This window comes from Pleurodeles waltl, chromosome 10 (genome assembly GCF_031143425.1).
Source record: "Pleurodeles waltl isolate 20211129_DDA chromosome 10, aPleWal1.hap1.20221129, whole genome shotgun sequence".
In the NCBI taxonomy this organism is placed as follows: domain Eukaryota; kingdom Metazoa; phylum Chordata; class Amphibia; order Caudata; family Salamandridae; genus Pleurodeles; species Pleurodeles waltl.
This window is the reverse complement of record NC_090449.1, coordinates 193,095,331-193,108,942: the sequence shown is the minus strand read 5'-3', so window position 1 is coordinate 193,108,942 and position 13,612 is coordinate 193,095,331.

The following is a 13,612-nucleotide window of genomic DNA, read 5'->3' as shown; positions in this document are numbered from 1 at the left end:
CCTAAATATGTGTAACTGATGTCTTTGAGCTTGAGCCTTAGGGATGAAATAGGGTTATTCAGGATGGACATAGTTTTAGATTTTGTCATATTAATTTCTCATTTTTGAGCCCGCCATATTCTGCAAGTTTTGTGCATAGTCTTTGCAGGCACACTTTTGTATGACTGAGTAAAACCATGTCATCTGCGTAAGAGAGGTGGGTCAAATTTAAGTGGCCCAGTTGTGGCAGATGGGAATTTGCCTAGTCAAGCTTAGGAGACAGGTCAACTACAAACAGGTTAAACAGATGTAGGGCTAACATGCACCCTTGCTTTAGTCTGTCTACTGTGGGAATTTTCCTTGACAGCTGGGTACCATCGGCCAGTTTTATTTGGATCCAGGTGCGCAAATATAACTGCTCAATTGGAGAAGTGTGGCACAATGGTTAGAGTGGTAGACCCTGATGCAGAGATCTGGCCTGGGACCAGGGTTCAATTCCCACCTTGGTGGGTCTTGCGCTCAATTCCCTTGAACCAGATAATTCTCACCTTGGAACCTCATCTAATTGACAGGTCCCACTCTGTAACTCTGCGCATAGCTTGCTTAATCTCCACAATGACCCTCACCTTGCTTGGATGCCTGCCTTCACCCTGGGGCTGTTCATGACTGGATGCCTCACAGGGAAAAGCCAGGAGGGGTTCCACAGCGGTATGCATACAGCGCCTTGAGACCCTAATGGTTGAGTAGTGCGCTATACAAGTGCGATGTTTACAGAATTGCACGAGCAGATCATTGTTTGGTGCTTTTGATTACTTTGAAGCTCCACTAGTTGTTACAAAGTCTGAACAAGGCCAGTCAGTTTCCAATTGGCAAATAAGGATTCAGTCCAATATTCTTTATTACAATGTATTTTAGCTAGTGCCTTGCTCTCATTTTCTCCTGAAAAAGACCCCTTGCTGTTTTAGGCTATGGTGCAAGGATACTCCTCATGGAGTAAACTGTTTGCACTCAGTAATTTCTGATAACATAACAGAACGTAGCATAGCATAGCATAAAATAACATAACATAACTTTACATAACATATCATGGCATTAGTAGTTCCCACATGCAAGAAGTTCAGTTGACCCCAAGGCTCATGGAGTGAGCTGTTCGCTCTTAATAAGTGCTCATAACGGAACATAAAATAAGATGAGATAAAATAACATAACATACCATAACATAACATAATAAAACATAGCATTGCAACGCATAGCATAGCATAACATAACACAAGATAACATAACATAGCATCACATCACATAGCATAACATAATGTAACATAACATACCATACCATAACATAACATAACATAACAGGGCATGAAATAACATAACATAACATAACATTGTTGTGTAGCCATTTTAGTTATAGCTCCATGCACATTATTTTACCAAACTAGGCCTGCAGATGTGCAATTTAACCTAGATATATTTTATTCAGCTTTGTTTAATATTTTAGCTATATCCACACATGCGGTCTTATTTTATTGTTCAGTATCTAGCTGTTCTTTGCCTAGGCCAGCACTGCGTTCTTAAACAAGACATTTCTTTCACTCTGTGTTTTTCTCAAGGCTGCAGTAATATATGTTGCAGGTAAATGTGGTAACGCTTTGTCTCTGGTATTCTTACAAACATGCACAGCCTTACATAGGGACATTTTCTCAGAACATCAGCTGTTTTATTATAAAAACACTTTTTCGTCCCATACACGTTAGAGGGAGATTCCAGCCAGATGACAGTGACTGTATACTGATTGCTGAACGCTTCGCTACAGCTGCTTCTGCAGACTTCATGCCTCTTGCTCAGGTATGAGGGACGATGTCTTCCCAGGTGAACCTGAAGGGCAGAAGTAGAGCTTAACATGCCGCTCCCTAATATAGCCTTGGTAGGAATTATTTTAATGAGCCTAGTGACAATATGTTAGCATTATTTTTATGCGTCACTCTCCTTGTCACAATTCTAATCCTGTCATGTTTCATCATCCTGGTTATTGCATTGCATGCTTTATTATCTAAGATGCAGTTGTTTCATTAAAACCTTATTGAAACATATACTGCTTCTGACTGTCCTTGCATATGTGAGACTAATGTAAAGGAGAGAAACGGATGCGATCTGAGTGACTGCAATTTCCCTGACGAGTCAATTGTTTCATGCGCTCGGCTGCCCAATCATCCCTGCTCTTGGGTGGAGATGAGGCACTGGTAGTTAGCCGGAGCAAAACCTGGATTAGGCCGACAGGTGTCACGTGTAGTGGGTTAGACTCAGTCCCCCACACCGAAGGTGATTCTGCTGCTCACATCCAGTAGTCTCAATAGAATAATGAGAGCCTACGCGACAACATAACATAACATTACAAAACATAACATAGCGTGACATAATATAGCATAACATAGAATAACAATTCCCAAACGCAAGCGGTTCAGTTGAGACCATTCCTGAATACATCAGATTCCAGGCCCTTTCTGAAAAATTGTAGCTGGACTTCGTCCTCTGACATGGGTCCTGCTCCTTCAGAGGTTCAGTGCCCTGAACTTCCAGGGTCATGACTTTTTATTTGATCTGGTTCAACGAGTAATTAGATGTTAACATGTAGAGTGCCAGATCCTGTTAGGGTGTAGTGGACAGTACTTTTAGTAGGCATTTCTTTTTGGAGCTATCTCAATCTTTTGCTCAGTAGGTGTTGTGGATGGTGCACAGTACTATGCCATCAGTAGTGTAGAATGTTTAAGTTGTGTTTTCTGGCAACCAACTCAGGAAGGTTAACAAATATATATAAAAGGTGAGGAAGCCACCATTTTTGCTGGTATTTTACCCATGATTGAAATCAGCAATGTGCCCCAACACTCTACACCATCTCTCAGTGAGCGCAGTGAGTTGCTTCCAGATTTTCACTTAGTAGGTCCTCCCTATTCTGATAAATGCATACACCCCTGTATCTAAATGTGCATGGTTCACAGTTAATGCCATCATCTTCTGGGTGGAGTGGTTCAGCATCAACAGCCAGGTAGATTGGGAAATAGCATGTTTTCTTCCAGGAAACAAAGAGGCCAGAGTGCTCCACGCAGAGAGTCAACCATTGAGGATAAGCCTGCTCACACTTTTCTCAGAAATAAAAGTCTTCCAGGTGGGTCCTATGAGTGTTGTATCCTCTTCATGCCCCTTTGTTTCTCAGTATGTTGACAAGAGGTTCCATTAAATGTGTGAATAGCATGGGTGAAACTGGCAGACCTTTGTAGTGCCATGGGACACCGCCAAAGTGAAAATATTGTTATAGCTGTCTTAACTCTTGCTGATGGTATAGCATTAAATAGGGAGGTCCAGTGATACACCCCCTTACCAAATCTGATGTACCTGAATACTGCATCTATATATGGTAATTCAAAGGGCCTAGTGCTTCCTCTAGGTCTAATGACAACCAGGGCCTTTCGAGGCATTTACATAGTTTCTTCAAGAAGCTAGAAGTGGTGTCTGAGGCACAATGATGTGTTGCCCTTAGTGATCAAAACCATTCTGTTTTGGGTGTACCAAGTGTAGCAAAGTAGGCAGGAATGGGTTTAGACAGCCTGCTAATATTTCTCTGTGTATCATCAGCAAAAGCCTTTCCAAATGATTATGACGTGTCTTGAATAGAAATATAATAAGAGTTTCCCTGGGTGACTACGGAAGGTCTTCCCACTACAACGTTGTTTTGTACATGACAGCAGACCTATAGACATTGCAAAATGCAACAGGAGAATTTCTCATTGCTGATTCTTTTGTTGCCTACTGAAGCTTGCACTTCATCATGGACATTTCCAAAGTGTTTTGCTTCTCTGTAGGATTCCTGTCAGGTTTGCTGCATCCAGGTATGAATTCTTCAGGTGATTCAGGGACTGTGCTTTACATAGGTCAGTGTAAACATCATGGTTCATGGCCTATCACAGGTTTGTGTCAGTTGTGTGACGCTCAGTTCAGGTTTGGACACCCAAGCAAGGATTCTGCCTGCCTTATCACCCTCATAATCTTTGTGGATTTGGTATTCAGTATGACTGAGGCAGCACAGATTTTCCATCAGCACTGCATGTTCCTCTGCTGCTGACTTTAAATATTGCTGGCTGAGTAGGTCATGTATTGGCACCTGTGTAGGTCTTGTAGAGTTCTATCTAGTGTTGTCAGTTTTGTTGCCATAGATTTCCTGGCACCGCACTGAACTATTGTTGGGTAACCCAGATACCAATATGAAGGCTTCCCATTCAATCAGCATGCTAGTGCCTGACTCCTCATTTCCCAGAAGTAGTGTTGGAAGATATCTCTCACTATTTCCTTGAAAATTTGGTCCTTCAACATGGTGGCTTGCAATCTCTGTTATAATTTAAATGTGTATTGCAAATAAGTGACATTGTGATATATATACTTTCCCTTAGTGTCTATTGAATAATAAGTGCACACAGAATTCTGGCACGCAATACACTGGATGGGAGTTCTATGGGTGACAATTGTGAAATGGATTCTATGGGTGAACATCGTGTCTAAGGCTGCATAAATAAAGACCCTTAAGAATCTACCTTTGAGTCGTGGGGTCCTACACTACACAACTGGTGACTAAAAAAACATGATACATATCTCAAAAAGGATGGCCTAGCAAAAGAAGCTTAAAAATGGATGAAAGAGTGTTTTGTGAAGTGCGAAATGAGCTCTGTAACGAAGATGACAAGTTATTTGGATGCGAAACAGTTGTACCACCTGTAGCACTTAGGAAAGAAATTCTGAATGAATGCCACAAGGGACATCTGGGAGTGTCCAAGACCAAGCAGATGACAAAATGTAACTATTGGTGGTCTGATCTAGATAAGCAAATTGAAATGTTGATTCGCGATTGCATGAAGTGCAGTCATTCTGATAAATGTCAATAAACTTTCAAACCTCCCTTAAGTTCTGCTGAGAGTCCCAATATATCTTTGGAGATAATTGGTTTGGATATAGTGGGTGTCATTAAATGTGATTATGGTGAATACAAGTATATTTTAGTTCTAGATGATCATTTCTCAAAATGGCCACAGATTGAAATAGTTCACAAAGCAGATTATGAAAGGACCCTCACTTTTTATGTTTATGAAGGAATGACTGCCAAAATTTATAATAACTAATACCGCAATTCATTGCTGAAAATCTTTGAAGGTTTTTAAAAAGAAATGGTATTACTCATAAAACCACCTCAGTATAGCATTCTGAAGGAATTGGCTTAGTTAAGTATTTCAATACTTTGATCGAAGGTATTATTCAACTGCCCAGGTGTAATAAAATAAACTGGGAACATGAAAGCTCTAAATCAATATAGGCATTTCGGATCACTCCCAGCTGTATAACTGAAAAAAGTCCATATTCTTTGATGAGGGGTCAGAAACCTATTAGCAAAGATTTAGGTTGGCATCTGATAAACAAGTGGAGTGGTGACCAGAGCAAGTGAGGATGAACATTTCCAGAACACAACAAGCAAATAAGAGATGGTATAATGAAACTTATGGTACTAAGAAAGAAAGGTTCAGAATGGTGAAAGTAGGTCTCCCCAACCTATGTAAATTCCTGAAATGTTTTGTAATTCTGTTAAATTGAGTGAGAGGAAAGTATGGCATGTGAGCAGATTTGCAAAATGTAGAAATTGCAAGCAAGTGGAAAAAGATGATACCAAAAATAATGATTGGATGGATTTTGAAGGGAAGGGAAGTTCTGAAATTGATCAAAGAGAAATTGAAGGTGAACACACAGAAGAGTTATGTGATGAACCTGATATTATTGGTCCAACAAATGTAAATAGAAATGCAAACTGTGACAATCAAATCAAAACTGAAAGATTTGGCAAAAAGATATGCAGATTTTGGTAGTGTCAACTTGGCATAATTTTTTATCCTTTAAAGTTTTTTTTCAGTATTCTACTGTTTTCTCGTATGTCTAAATAGAGAATTTGATAGATTGCAGTAATGATTAATTCAGTTATTTAATGCACATTGTAATTATGTGACAATGGCCTCATTCCAAGACTGGCGGTTTTAAGACTGCCAGCCTCGCGATGGCGGTCAGACTGCCGCAGACAGGGAGGTCCGATTGCCCCATTTTGACCGTGGCAGAGCTGCCGTCGTCAAACTGCCAACACCGCAAGGCTGCAGCCAGCCTGCAGCCTCGTGGGCCCGGCAGTTTTAATCTGCCAGGGCAGCGCTGCAAACAACGCTGCCCTGGGAATTACGAGTCACCATTTGCCAGCCTTTCCATGGCGGTAAACACTGCCATGGAAAGGCTGGTGGAATGGGGGTGTTGGGGGCCCCTGTGGGCCCTTGCACTGCCCATACACTTGGCATGGGCAGTGCAGGGGCCCCATGCACAGTTCCATCGCGCATTTCACTGCCCAAATTACAGGCTCAATTACGAGCCAGCATCAATGTTGTGGTGAGTGTTCAGCTGGGCAGCAAACACTGTTTTCACCCGGTGGCCAGCGAAATACTCCTAATATGGTGGGCAAAAGACCTCCATTCCTTGTGGTCTTTTGCCTGCAGCGACTTCGGCGGTCCTGTAAAAGGATCAGCAAAGTCATAATGAGGCCCATTGTGATGTATAACATTTCGTTAGTTTCTCTTGGATTATAGGTGCACTTGTACTATTCTGACATGCAACATACTGAATGGGAATTCTATGGGTGACAGTTATGGCGGTTGTGAAGTGGATGTCATGGGTGAATATCTTGCCTAGGGATGCATAAATAGGGACAGTTAAGAACCTACCTGTGAGTTGTGAAGTTCAGTACTGCAATACCCAAGTCAGCAAAGACTTTATATCCATCAGGAGGGGAGTTTGGTCTGATAGAGTTTTGTCTAGGCTAGGTATTATGTGCTTAATACCAGCATCTGGAGGGAGGTTCAGCACACTACTCTATCTAAGTAGACATGCAGGTGGTGTATTGAAGAGTACAATGAGATCTCTCTCATATCGGAGTATGGTGCCTTCATGTCTCAACAAGATTCTAATTTGTCAGCTAGAAAATTAGTCTGTGAGCTGCTGCTGTCTCAACTTGCATTCTGGACACCAGAATGGCTGGGAATTGTCTAAGTCCTCATCAGGAAAACAGTTCCAGTCTCCTCCTACCAATAAGGGAAGTCCTGTCAGCAGGCCAGGCACTCCAAATGGCCTGCTCAAAAGCTGTCTAATGCATGTTAGGGGCATAAATGATGCCGAAGATTTTTCTCAGTCCCATCTAGTTTATTTCTTATGAGTAGGTATTTCCATTTCTCATCTAATTTGGAATTCGTGATTGAGAATCATACCCTATGGTGAACCCATATCAGGGCCACTCATCTAAAGAGAACCATGTTGCAAGTAGTAATCACCACCATCTGCACTGTAACTTCTCTGATTCCTTCTGCCAGGTGTGTCTCTTGGACGAATACAGTTTGTTCTCCCAAGCATTTTAAGTAATACTGCATTTTACTCTTTTGCAGATCAACCCCATACCACTAACATCCCTTGTGATTAATATGTATATATTTACTATAACCATGTTGTTGTTTTCTAACTATATGGCACACAGCAGTGATCTGGTGATGTGCTATTTTCCTTGGGTGTTTACCAGCATAAAGTACAAATGTCCATCGCCTCCCTCCCTGTTGCTCTGACCACCTTTTGAAAGTAGACTTGATCAGACCCAATTCCCATTCCAAAGGCAGAGTAGCAACCTTACCTTTTTCTAATGTATTGTGGAAGTATTTGGGGGGATATGTTTGCATTCTCCCCTGGCTTCTACACCTCAAAATTATTTTCCCAGTGCTGCATTTGAAGGGGGACATGATTGTATGTCCAAGTACATTTGTACATAAAGCTTTCACAGCGTCATGTTTGGGTTGGGCAAGTCGGGATCTTTATGCTGCTAGCAAACAGTCTGTGCCTGAGTTAATACTATCAGTGTACTACATGCACATCCTCTCTTGTGTTGACTCTTCACATTTGCCCCCACTATTAGCACTTTTACTGCTCTTTCAGCTCTGGCTTGGTTCCTCAATGTCCATTTCAAATTGTATCTCCTGTATTTCCTCTATCTCCGTCACTTCATTGGTGTTTGGGTGCTCATTACTGGATTCTCTTTCACTTCATCCTATTGTTCCAGCCTGTCCTAAGACCTTTTAGGGTCTGTGAAAGCTATCTCTTGCCTCCAATGATTAACTTTCACTTAAATGGGAATAACAGTGGAGATGTTTTTCACCTACTAGAGTAAAGATTATTTCTGTTGCAATGCTGCCATATAGTCTATGAAAAGAAACACTCTGGTTTTTGACTCTGAGTTGCCCATGAAGTGATCCCTCTGTAGTATGAGATCTCTGCCCCGATACAGCAATAGTCTTGCCCCTATCCTAGATGGAGAGCCCGGTGGAGACCAGTGCTCTGGCACTCGATAGAACTTCTTCAGGGAGTAGATCAATAGCCCTTTTAGGATCACCTCTGCCGTCAGTCAGTATTCCAGGAACTTAGGCATGTTGTCTCCTTCAATTCATTCAGGTAAGCTCATCACTCAGAGGTGGCTGTGTCAAGGATGCTCTTCTGAGTCCTTTGTCCGCTATTCACAAAAGCACAAGCTCTGTCACCTGTATCACTTACATATATAGCACTGTGTGTCCATGGCTATAGTTTCCAAATACAATATCAGGGCCTCATTTACAAGAAACTTGTGCATCGGCTCTAATGTGACAGTTTTCTTGTGTCACCCTGTGCCCCTCTAACAACACCATGGTAGTGCTATCTTTATAATACAGTGCTACCATGGCGCTCATTAGCACAACTGCATCCAAATTTTGGATGCAGTTGTGGCACTTTGCTGGACTAGTGTCAAAAGGTTTGATGCTAGTCCAGCAAAGGTTGGGGAGACCCATTGAAAATAGCCGAGTGTGATAATGCGGCACAAGGGTTTACAAACTGGCACAGTGATGACATTGTGCCAGTTTGTAAATTTGGTGCTGGAGGGGGACTGTTTTGCGCAGCAGTAGCATGACATAAAATTATGCTACAGTGGGTCAAGGGACTTGTAAATCAGTCTTTTTTACTCTTTCTGCAAGCTTCCTCCCCAATTCTCTCAAATTTGTTGAGTCAGTCTTCACTGTGCCTATTTAAGTCTCTAGAATCTTCATAGTAGCATTAACAGTGTCTAGAACCTTATCCAGTTTGTCTGAGTGTATTGGTCTGATCTCCAAAAGAATTCCTCTTTTTAGGGAGTTTCCATTTCCAGTTTCTGGGAGTGAAGTTTGGCATCTTATACTTATTCCTCTTTTACTTTGGGTTTACCCACCCTTGCTTAGCCTGCATACACTGCACTTTTGTGCTTCCAGTCACTGAGGACCTGACTCGAAAACAGATCCAGAACAGATCTGTGAGTCAAAAGGCTTTTTTCTCCCATGCACCCAATGCCTCCAAGCTGGTGCTACCCTTGCCTTCTGTCTCAGAGGGATAGAAGGTGAGTGTTTGACTGGGCTCTAGAGGAGAGGAGGTGCCAACTCCCTTTCATCTTGTAAGGGTGATAGTATATCAGTTGACATGTATGCCTCTGGATGATGTTCTGTTGGATTGGTGAGAGAGTTGTGCAGGAGAATTTAGAAGCAGTTGGGGGAGAGATTTCAGTCACCCAGGCATTCCTCTCACTCCATCTAGTAATTGGGAGTAAGGAACCTTCTCTGATCGGTGCTGGTAGTATTTAGTTGAGTGACTAGGGTACCCGCATCTCGCCTCCCTCAGGTGATGGCAAGAGTGAAGTGGGTGCAAGAGAGCACTTCTTGGTTGTACTTTAGGCTGCACCAGATTTATGGTGTACTCCCAGTACTGTGCTCCATGATCAGCTTTCATTTCCATCACTGTGTGCTCTGCTGCCCTTATAATCCTATCTCAAATCAATTCCCAGTATAGTATTTTTCTGGTCTCCGCTGATCCAAGACCACGGAGAAAGCTGTGAGCTTTGTAGATTTCTATACTCCCCTCCACCAGGTTCATGGGACTTTTTCTCTGCCTGTCTTCCTGCATGTTCAGGCTGATTCCATTCTTAACAGGCAGATGTGGCACCCAGCAGCTCTCATCATCGCAATTTATGTGGCCTCCTCCTAGGGCATCCTACAGAGGGAACCATTCAGTCCTGGCCCGCATAGAAGTTACCAACATTTGGCCTCCAGTCATATTTTGCCATTCATTTACCCCCAAATTAGTTGGTACAAGATATAATTACTGTGCTCTATGATGGTGTCTTGTTGGATGTTGGCAAAGAACTGCTGTGTGTCACATCTCTTTGCCTCAGTGTCTTATCAGAGAATTTCAGCATTTACTGTTGGGTCCTACACAACCTCTGATTTTGCCCCACTGTGAGGGCTTTGAAAATAGGACGGTGGGGGGATTCAGTGTGGCTTCCATGAGCTCTGGAAAATGAGTGCAGGTCCCTTTACTGTTGGCCAGGATTCCTTGTAAATTGATTTTCTTGACAACTACATTATTTAGGGCAATGAAAGAAAGCTCTACATCAAGATTACCCACAGTAATATTTTACTCACCCCAGAGAGATCTGCATCAAGATTATCCACCTCAACCCAGTAAAAGCAGGGTCAGGATGCAAAATTATGCCCAATTAAGCAAAAGCAATTTGGCCATACCTGGGCTGATAAATATTATGAAATGTTTTCCCTGCATCATGGGTATGATTTTGTAAAACTTTAAAATTTTTAACAGACGTTGAAAGCGGCAGAGAACCCCTATGTTAAAGTACAGGGGGAATTAAAAGAGTTTAAGAAACTTAAAAAACATTGTAAAACTATTTTATGTTACATATTAAGCTAAATTAAATGTATATATTTATTTTAACTGTAGAACACAAGGACAAATCATACAGCACTAGTAACATCATTTTAAATTAAAGGTTAAAATATTTAAATTGCCATTATTAAAAAAGAAACTCCCACCTGATTTAGAATGTTTATATTTGTTTATCATGTATTCATAAAAGGCAAAGGTCATGAATGAAATTTAATTTGAAAAGGGTATTTTTTTAAATTTAAAAGTGCTGGCCAAAATTAATTGGTGTGAAGTGTTACTAAACACAATCAGCAAGCGCTGCTGTGTCTCAGCGTTTCTTAGTGTATCCTTCTGAGTTGGATGTGAGTTATGTGCACAGCACATTATCTATCTATCTATCTATCTATCTATCTATCTATCTATCTATCTATCTATCTATCTATCTATCCATCTATCTATCTATCTATAGAGCGAGAGAGAGAGGGAGAGAGATTTGAATGGTTGACATTGAGAAAGACTAGGTAGCCAAAATGTGTCCGTCGTTTGCTACAAGGGTGGTCTAATAAATACCTTTCACTAAGCAACATTGTTTTGTGGATACCTCCTGTGAGTGCCTGACTTTGACCTAGAGGAACACAAATATATATTACCTAGGGGAAGTCACCACTAGGTAGTTATAATTGGGACCTAGATTCTATAAAAAAAGCGTTTTCTGTTTTGCTAATAACTTTGGTGCCACCCCAAAAAATATGACGCTCACTTCGGCTGCTATCTGGAAAGTTTTTGGGTGATCAATCAAGTGGGGTCCCAGAAAAAGCGGGGGATACCAAAAAGCTTTTTCCCAATGTATTTTTCTATAGGGATTTTGAACAGGAATAGTACTCAAACCACTGGTCGGAATTACACCAAATTTGGCAGAAGAGTAGCTCATGGTCTACAAAGTGACCTTCTGGTTATTTGGTGTAAATCTGTTCAGTAGTTTTTGAGAAATTAAAGAACAAACAAATTTGTATATATAAGGAGGTGAATGCTCTACGAACCCTCCCAAACACGTGCTGAGATCTGATAGGCTTCTAACACATCAACAAGGAAGTGTTGGCAGCTATGTTGGGTCTCAGCTTCAGGCGAGTCCCAGAAATAAAGATTAAACAAAATAAAAGGGGCCAGGGTAGGGACACCCCAAGCCCTTAGATCTGGTGCTGGGGTCGCAGAGGGACCTCACAGAGCAAGAAACCATAAAAAAAAACATTTTATTTCAGAAACTGCTGCTGCCACCATGGGGAACAAACCCCAACCCCTGCCTTTCCTTTTCCACAGCCAAGGATTCCCTGTCTAAGGCCAACTGTTGCTGCTGTAGCCTCAGTCTGGCCTCCTCTAACCGCAGCTTTCTGAGTTCCCTAACTAGGGACTGGTCCTCAGGGTTAGAATTGTGGGATACTTCTGAGGCTGAAGTAACATTGGAATTTGCAGAGGCTCATCTTTCCCTAATTTGAGCCACCATAATGACCTGGCCTCTAGGTGTGAATGGAGCCCTACTAGTGTGTGAACACCTTTCCACTCCCAGTTATACTAGGGGGTTTGTTGACAGAAAGATCAGTGGAAAGACCCTCCCCAGGACAACCAGTGTGCTCCTCTGAGCCTGCATGGTAGGAATCTTCCTCCATGCCCCCATGTGTCTGTTCCTGACCAGTGCTAAGTCCCTGGTCATCCTTCAGGAGAAGATTTAAAAGTAATTCCTCATTGGGGTTCTTGCCAATCCCCAAATGTCTTTCAATACAGAGACCCCTCAAACTTTTAAAGATAAGATTCTCATAGGTTCTTTTCACAACTCTAGGGGTAGCTTCTACAGTAGACATATTGAAAGAAAAAGAGTTTAGGAAAGTGAGTAAAATGCTAGTAGACTAACAGATCTAACTTTTTAGAGAAAAGAAGAAAACTTTTCAGAAACTCTGTAAAACGTTTCAAAAGTTTAAAGAACTTTTTAGAAAATTAGAAATTACTTCTAGGTATAGATTATGTATAGAGCTAAGTATTGGAGCAAGCTTTTCTTGTGAAAAGCACTAGTAACAAAGTGGTAAATCAATTGCAAGGACTTATCCCACCGCTGTACCACAAATGTAGGAGGCTGGCCTGGTTTGTAGTGGTGCCTTGGGTACTAACACCTTATACCAGGTCCAGTTATCCCTTATTAGTGAAATGTAGTTGTGTTCTAGCAGCTTAGGCTGATAGAGGTAGCTATAGCAGAGCAGCTTAAGCTGAACTAGGAGACATGAAACACTCTTGCAATACCACTTATACACAAGTAAAGACAATACTCAGTGCTACAAAAAATGGTAGTTTATTTGGGTGACAAAAGGCCAAAACTATCTTAGAGGGAATACTCTTTCTGGAGATAAGTATTATACACCAATTATACACTAGCCACCAAAATAACGTAAGTAATTAGGCATAGGATAGCGCAAACAATAGGAAATGCGATAGAATGCAATGGGAGAAAATATGTTGTGGGGCAACACAAAGCATATACTAAGAAAGTCGAATGTGAATCACAAATTCCCGCCTAGACAAGTGTAGTGTGTAGAGAATCACTGGGAAAGTAAGAATACAGCAAAGGTAAGTAAAATACCCCACCGCAGAGCCCAGGAAAGTAGGAGTAAAGTACTGCAAGTTTCCTGTGGACACACTACAAGTCGTGATTAGAGTTATTGCAAAAACATTCTGACATACAGGTAAAAATAGGGGTAACATGGCAAGAAAGATGGTACTTTCCTACAGCTATCCATCATCTCCCCAGTGTTTCTTGCCGATGTTC